Source organism: Pteropus alecto, unplaced genomic scaffold, assembly GCF_000325575.1.
Source record: "Pteropus alecto unplaced genomic scaffold, ASM32557v1 scaffold43, whole genome shotgun sequence".
In the NCBI taxonomy this organism is placed as follows: Eukaryota; Metazoa; Chordata; class Mammalia; order Chiroptera; family Pteropodidae; genus Pteropus; species Pteropus alecto.
Genome location: NW_006435764.1, coordinates 131,699 through 139,682, shown reverse-complemented (window position 1 = coordinate 139,682; position 7,984 = coordinate 131,699). Strand labels below are relative to the sequence as shown.

The 7,984-nt window shown below is 57.0% G+C and overlaps 1 long non-coding RNA gene across 1 annotated transcript; it reads left to right on the top strand.

Annotated features, from left to right (window-relative positions):
* The first annotated feature begins 5,704 nt into the window (after positions 1 to 5,704).
* On the top strand, positions 5,705 to 7,984 carry LOC112479188. The gene is made up of 2 exons (XR_003046088.1): positions 5,705 to 5,823; positions 6,596 to 7,984. It is a non-coding gene; the product is annotated as an uncharacterized LOC112479188 (long non-coding RNA).

Sequence of the window (7,984 nt, the reverse complement as noted above, 5' to 3'; positions counted from 1 at the left end):
TCCCCTCAGGTCTGGACACTGCGCTGGGAGGGCAGGTTTGCAGGCAGCTGAGTCGTCTCAGCTGTGTTCCTGGTGGGGACGTTCTAGAGAGAGCAGGAGCAGGGAGCAGCCACCTGGGCCCCCGCTGGCCTGTGTGCCGCACCCACGGAGTCGTGGTTGGTGGCCTGCTCGGTCACCAACACTCACTTTTAAGAGGCAAGGGCTCCACGGGACGCCACGCCTGGGTGGCGGACACTCACCGTGTCGTACGTGGCATAAGCGGGCAGCGCGTGGGACAGGGCTGGCTGCCTGCAGACAGGGACAGCGGGTTGTTGGCTTTTCTTTGACGAACCCCACCGACAAAACAGCTGTGGCTCACTTCACATGGAGCGAGGGACAGAGGTGCCTGCTGGCCCTTCTGCCCGGGGGGCTGTTTGAGACACAGGCCCTCAGAGCCGAGCGCACCGTGTCTTTGCCTCGTTTGCCCTTCTTGCCCCGTCTGTCCTCAGCCATGTGGGCACCTGCACCTCTAATCAGACTGAAGTGTGGGCCACAGTGCTGAGTGGCCAGATGCCTGGCCCCAGCCCCAGCCCTGCCCATGTCCCCTGATTTGTGTGCTGGGTCACTCAGTGCAAGCCTGCACAGACTGGGCCCTTGGTGGGCACCAGGGATGAGGCCAAGCTGGAGACGGGTCCCGCCTCCGCAGGGGCGTTTCTGCAAATGGAATCCCTCGCTGACCTGAGACGGAGGGTGTCCAGATGACAGTGCAGAGACCCCAGATGGCCGGTGGCTCTGTACAATGACAGATCAGCGTCTTCCCAAGGTCCCAGGGCACCCCTGCTTGGTGTCCCCGAAACCCAGCGGGGTGCCGTGTCACGGGCATCCCAGAGCGCCTCCCTCCCTCCACCCTGAGGTGGCTCAGGAACTTGTGACAGTGGGCACGGCAGGAGGCATGGTCCCGCCTGCCCGAGGGGAGCAGCCTGACAGCCTGTGCTGCTGGTCCTTGGCTAGTCCCTGCCTGGGACACGCCTGCTCTTCCTGGTGACGACCCCGCTGGGCTGCGCCGTATCTGCTCCCGGGCTGTGACCTCCCAGGCCTCAGCCGTTGGTATCTGGCAATGACCTCTGCTCGTTCCAAGGCCAGCAGGGTCTCCGGGTCCTCCACGTGCAGTGCTGTGAGAAAAAATCCCAACGATCCCACTGCACTCAGGGCTTCGGAGAACGAACAGGTCTGCATCCCGCTGGCAGCTCCCGTCTGGCCGCAGTGGAGAGACGCCTGTGCCAGGCCGGCCTGCGGATCCCAGGCGCACGCCCGCACTTGGTGACCCTCCCCTCAGACCACTTCCCAGCCGAGGGGAGTGGCCCCGGAGAGACCGCGGGACGCCCTTGGGCAGCTTCACGAGGAGGCTGGACGGAGGCCGGAGGCCGGCCGACGGGGCGCCGGAGGGCCGATCCTGGCTCCCGAGTGTGCAGCTGCCGGCCAGGGTGGGCCTCGCAGGCCCTGAGGACCAGGCTGTGCCCCGGGACACCGAAAGCACAAGCGACAAAAAAAAGCTGGTAAACTGGACTCGAGCAGATTAAAAAACTCGTGGCCTCCAAGGACACTGTCAAAGTGAAACCCCCACGGCGAGTGAGGTACCTGTGTCGCGTGTCGGGGTCTGGTGGACAGACTGTGGAGAACTCGCCATGCGGCAGCGACAAGTCAGCGGCCGGACCAGGGAGTGAGCGTGGGGCGTGGGCACAGCAGACGGCGCACTCGCTGTCGGGCAAGCGTGGTCCATCCACTGGGAGGTCCCACTCGTCGCCCGCTGGACTGGCTGTCACCAACACAGCAGAGAAGGACAAGCGCTGGCACGGACGTGGACAGTCAGGACTCTCCGCGTTCCCGGGGGACATGGGAAAGGGTGCTGTAGCCGTGGGGACAGGCTGGCGGGTCCTCGGAAAGTTAGCCGTAGGTCAGCACGTGAGTCCGCTCCTTAGTGTGTGCCCACGAGAAGTGGGGGCAGGGACACCAACCAACAGCCCAGCAGAGCCACTCACAACAGCCGAAGCAGGGTGGCATCCGAGTGTCCTGGGCAGGCGACTGGACAAGTCGCATGCGGTCCGCACCACACAGCCGCAGGGCAGAGTGAGGTGCTGCCGTGCCACGTGCCCGCCGTGGTCGGACTGTGGAAGCGTCGCCCGCAGAGCCGGAGCCGGAGTGGGCCGCTGGTTGCCAGGGGCTCGGGCGGCGGGGCGGGGTCTGCTCACGGTGAGGGGCTGCTCGAGGAGGCGGGAGGGGTGGCCAAGGCTGCACGACTCCGCAGACGTCCCCCCGACCCCCCTCCGAACCCCCATCCCGCACACCCTGACAGCTGGCCTTCCTGGTTTGTGAACTCGAGGAGCGCGCAGAGCCAGACTCCCACCGTCTCAGCCCCAGGGGACCCTAAAGGTGGGAGGGAGGAAGTGCCGGGGGCGCGCCCAGCCACGGACACCCTCAGCTCCTGCCCTGGACCGGGCGGGCACCAGGGGACGGCCGCACTGCGGGGGCCTGACACCTTCAGGGCTGTCTCTGGGAGCGTCCACAGAGCGGGCGACCGCCACCCGACTCCATCTTGGCTGATTCTGGCTGGTGAATCAGTGCAGGGGACACACCTCACCAATCGGGAAGGGTTTGGGTTGGGGGACAGGATTACACATTTGACCTCGAGCAGCCTGTCCGTGAGGCCATCTCTGTAGGGTCACCTATGTCAGTTCGGAGCTCAGCACCACCTCTGAGCACCCCAGGCAGTGCCCAGGAGCCTCTTTCTTCCCACACCCTGTCTAGAGGTGACGCTGCTGTCTCTGCTGCCTGCACGGTGGGGGTGGGCTTCCGCTGGCCAGTGGCGGGCGGTGGGTGCGGTGCCCCTGCGGCCGCCTTTGTCTCATTGGAAGGAGCTGGCAGTGCCTTCCCACCCGATGGTCTCCTGCTGCTCCTCGGGGCTGGGGCTGGGCCAGGTCCTGTTGGGGACCCAGGCGGGCCTGGAGAGAGGCCAGAAACCTCATGCCCATCTTCCTGCTGGCTCCCAATAGCCCCCACCACGCAAGGACACGCTGCCCAGGTCCGTGCAGACCGGTGCCCGCAGGGGCTGTGGCAGGCATCCAGGGCCTCGCCGCGATGGCCCCCGCTCACCGTGACACCAGCTCTGGAGACCCCCCGGCTCCGTGAGGTCAGCCCTGTGCCTCACGCGGTCGTCCTGAGGAGACGGAGATAAACGAGACTCACGTTCACATTTTGTTAGTTGCCACTTGACCGTTTCCAGAGAAAACAGCTTGAAGCCAATAAAGAAGGTGATTTTCAAAAGCGTCCCCACTTGCGCCCCTAGTCCCAAACTGAAAGGCCCCTGCGGCCCAATATGCCCTGTCCCGCAGCCTGCCAACTCCTAGTTACTGAAAACCCGGCCCTCCAAACCCACTGACGACAAACTGCGCACGACTGCGGCAGAGGGACCTGCTCCCCAGGCAGGCCTTGCATGCCCCCAGCTCTCCGGCACAGTCCCCGAGTGCTCGCCACTTCCATGGAGCAAGGATAAAGGACAGACTTGGAAAGGGAGAAGTAAAACTCCAGAGCTGCACAGGACATGACTGGCTATGTGGAAAATCTCAAGGTCTCAACAAAAACATTCCTGGAACAACTGATCTTACTGAGGTCACAGAACACAAGGCCAACGTGGGCAACCTGCCGGTTGCACCCCTAACGAACACGTGAGACCAGGATTCAATACAGCGTGCCGTTTACCGTCAGTCCCCAGAAAATGGGACACTTAGGTATAAACTTGACCAAACATACACAGAATCGTATGCTGAAAATTGGCAAATGCTGATAAAAGGGGACCCAAATAAACGGAGACGCCCCGTGTGCATGGACCGCAGACAGCACGGGAAAGATGCCCATTCTTCCCAATAAAACGGACCTCGTCCAAATTCAAACTTTGTTCGGCAAAAGGAACATTAGAAGGTGAGAGGGGGGCTGCCGACGGGGGGCGTCTCTGCAGACCCGCGGCCGACAAGGCATTAGTATCCAAAACAGGAAGAACTCTGGAAGCCCAGCAGTAAAAACCCATCCCAGCCAGAAAACATGCAAAGACATGACTGCACATGGCGCCAAAGACAGCTGGCAAGGGGGACGTGCCCTCAAAGCCACACGAGATGCTGCTGCGCCCTGTCAGAATGGGTATGATAAGAAATGGTGGCAGAGGCGGGGTCGAGATGGTGCAGAGGGTAGATGCTCTGTGCATCTCCTCTTGCGACCACACCGAAATTGTGACAAAACCACAAAGCGAACAGCCGGCAGAGTCGCCTGGGGTCTGGAGGAACAGAAGCCCTACAGCTAGGGAGAGAAATAAGAGGTCAGCCTGGAGGCGACCAGAAGCGAGGCTGCTGGGTCCGCACAGCTGGGCGAGACGGAGGCTACGCAGCCGTGGCCGGCAGGTGCAGACGTTCCTCCTAAGGGGGCCGTGACTGTGACCGGACTTTTGTGGTGACAGACTCTTCGCTCTGAGCTCCGGCGCTGGGGCGGCTGCTGGGGGGGACACTGAGTGGTAGGCTTTCTGGGCCACAGCCAACATCATAGACGGAAATGACGTCATAGACGGAGAACAGACCAGTGGGTGCCAGGGGTTAAGGATGAGGGCGGTGGGGAGACCCTGAAGGTGACAGATGACCTTGGCCTGCCAGTGCCCACGTCCCAGGAGGAGGCCGGGCGGAGGGCCCAGGGACTTCCCTGTACTGTTTCTCACAGCTGCACGTGGACCTACCATTTTCTCAAAATGCTCAGTAGACAAACACACACGGCCCCCGTTTCTGTGCCCAGCAGCGCCCCACTCCTCCCCTCCCGTCTGGAGCTTGTCCAGCAGGCTGCCCTTCACTGCCCGGCCCGAGAGCCTGGGCGGCTGCAGCCCCCTCGGTGCAGACAGGGACAGCGTCCACTCACACACTGTCACTGCCGGCTGTTCTCGGCATCTCTGCTTTCAAATATCCCATCACGGAGGTCATCCCGGACACACAGACCCCTGGGCCTTCAGCTGGCACTGACCATGTCCTCGAGGAGCGAAGCAGGAGGAAAAGGGCCACATCGTCCCCGCGGTCTGCACCGACAGGCCCAGCGCTGTGGCCACCAGTCACGCGGCAGAGCAGTCAGCGCAGAGCCACAGCTCAGGGCGTTTTCTGTTCATAGTTCCCTTGAGAAAAGTGGCGTCACCCAAACATAGGCTTCGGGAACACTAGGGCTGGGGGGGGGCCCAGCTGCTGTAGAGCGAGCCTTCAGCTGGCCCCCATCCCTCCACCGGAGCAGAGTGGACCCCTGTGGGCTTCCCACTGGGAAGGGCGCCCTGTCCACGCAGTGGTATGGGGGAGGGGCACCACAGGGTCCAAAGTGCCAGCCAGTGCAGGGCCAGAGCCTGGGGACAATGCCCAGTGCAGGGCCAGGGCTGGGGACAATGCCACCCATACATATAATTTTGCACGTATCCGTGAATGTGATCTTTGATTTGGTTTTAAAACCACCTTTTTTCTTTCGTTCTGTGGCTTACACTGTGCCTTCTGCCGCCTCTGCACGCAGCAGCACCCTCTAAGACAGCCATGCGAGCGGCGCACTACGCCCCGACACTGCGTCCGCGTGTGACCCCATACGAGCCCGGCTCCGCGCATCCCGGCGCCCGAGGCAAGCTGACCACTGGGGTGTCGCCTGCACGTGCGCCCCTCCTTCACCCAGCAGGACCCAGTGGACAGTCTCACCTCGCCTGTGCAGCCCAGAGTGGTCGGTTCCACTGATCCACGTCTCTATGCTTCACCGATGCCGCACTGGTTTGATTGCTGTGACTTCAGAGTACGTTTTTAAACTGGCTAATGTGATCCTCACACTCATATTCTTGTTTTGCAAAATTGTTTAAGCTATTGCAGGTTTTCCAACTTTGCATATAAATTTTAGAAATAGCCTGTCTATTCCTTCAAAAAGTCCTGTTGGGATTTTGATTAGAATTACAATTAATCTATAGATCAATTTAAGGAGAACTGATAGCTTTTCTATGTTGTCTTTCTATCTAGGAACATGGTATTCCTCTCTGTTTCTTAAGGCATTATTGTACTCAGGATTTTGTGGTTTTCAATGTACAGATGTGGCGCATGTTTTGTGTGGACCTATACTTAAGTATCTAAACTTTTTGAGCTATTATAAATTATATTAAAATTTTTTTGGTTTCCAATTATGATTTTCCTGTCACAATCTTGCATCCTGAGACATTGCCAAATTTATATATTAGTTCAGGTTTTTCTCATAGATTCTTCGGGATTTTCTACATAGATGATCATGACATCTGTGAATAAAGACATTTTATGTCCTCCTTTCCAGACTATGTACTTTTATTTCTTTTTCATTGGAGTAGCGAGAACTTCCGGTAGAATGCTAAGAGTGGGAAGAGATTTCTTTGTCTTGTTCCTTCTTTCAGGGGAAAAACATTGACTTTTGCCATTACGTGTGACGTAAGCTGTAGGTTTTTGTAAATGCCCCTTACCTGGTTGAGGAAGTTCCTGTTTTACTGAGTTTTTATTATGAATCGTCAAATCTTCTTCTGCATCACGATGTGTAATCTCTTTTTTAGATCGTTAACACAATGGGTTATAATGGTGGATTTTCAGCTAATGAACCAGCCTTGCATTCCTGGAATAAAGCCTACTTCATCGTGGTATGTTATTCGTTTTATATACTATAGTGTTCGATGATCATACTTTGTTGAGGATTTTCGCATTTGGTTCGTGTGGGATATTGGTCTGTAGTTTTGGTCTGTATTCTTAGGGGTGGGCACGTCGGAAATGCTGTCCCCATGGTGTGAGTTGGGGCGCATCCTCTCTTCTGTTTTTCTGGAAGAGACTGAATAGAATTGGTGTTACTTCGTTAAATGTTTGGCAGAATTTGCCATTGGGCCTGGAGACGCCTTTTTCCGTAGGTGTAACTACAAATTCAATTTTTAAAATGGTGATAAGGCTGTGATGTTTTAATTTCTAATACACACATATCTGGTCTTCATCCATGATTGGCTCGCAGCTCCTCAAAGCTTTGAAATTTCTCGAGTACTAAGAGCAATGGAAGCGTCTTCCGATACAACATGGGGCCTTTTGTCCTCAGGTGAAGTTGATTCAGAGCCAAGAAGGTGAAATGGGTGTTCACAAGCCCCTTTCAACCGCACCTGGCTTTATGTTAATGAACTTAAATCCTCTAAGGATGGGAGCTGGTTGCCAGGGGAGCCAACCAGGATTAGAGGGTTGGAGTCTCCCTAAAAACCCAACAGGAGGGGGCTCAGAGAGTTTCCAGACTGGGGAACCAGAAAGCCAGCCAGGCCCAGGGCCCAAACTCCACGGCACTGATGCTCCCGTTAGGGACCCTCCAGCCCTTGGCCTCCTCGTCTCTTCCCCTGGCTGCCCGATCGTACCCTTTCACATCCTCTCAACAAACTGGGGCGCTCGTAACTTAATGGGTTTCCTGAGTTCCGGAAGTCATTCGAGCAAATGGATCAAGCCTGAGAAGGGGGTCATGACCTCCAATTTACAGCCTGTCAGTCGGAAGCAGAGGAGACAACCTGGACTGGCATCTGTAAGTGGGGGCAGCTTATGGGACTGAGCCCTTGACTGTGGGATCAGGTGCCATCTCCAGGTCAATAGTGTCAGAATTAAGTCAAATATATGGGACACCCAGTCAGTGTCCCACAAAAATTGGAAAATTGCAGACGTGCTTGGTGGTGTTGGGGAAAAAAACACATATTGTAAGGACCATCCCAGTTCCTATGTCATCTTGAGTGAGTTTTGCAAGTTCGTGGTTTTTTGAACGGGTCCATTTCATCTAAGTTGTCAGCTTGTGTGTGCGTGGCTGTTTTTCGTGTTCCCTTCTTATTCTTTGCATGTCTCCATGGCCTGTAGAGATAGCCTCTTTCCTGAGATTGGGAAATCATGTCTTCTTTCATTTTTATCTATCTTATTAAAGACTTATCAATGTA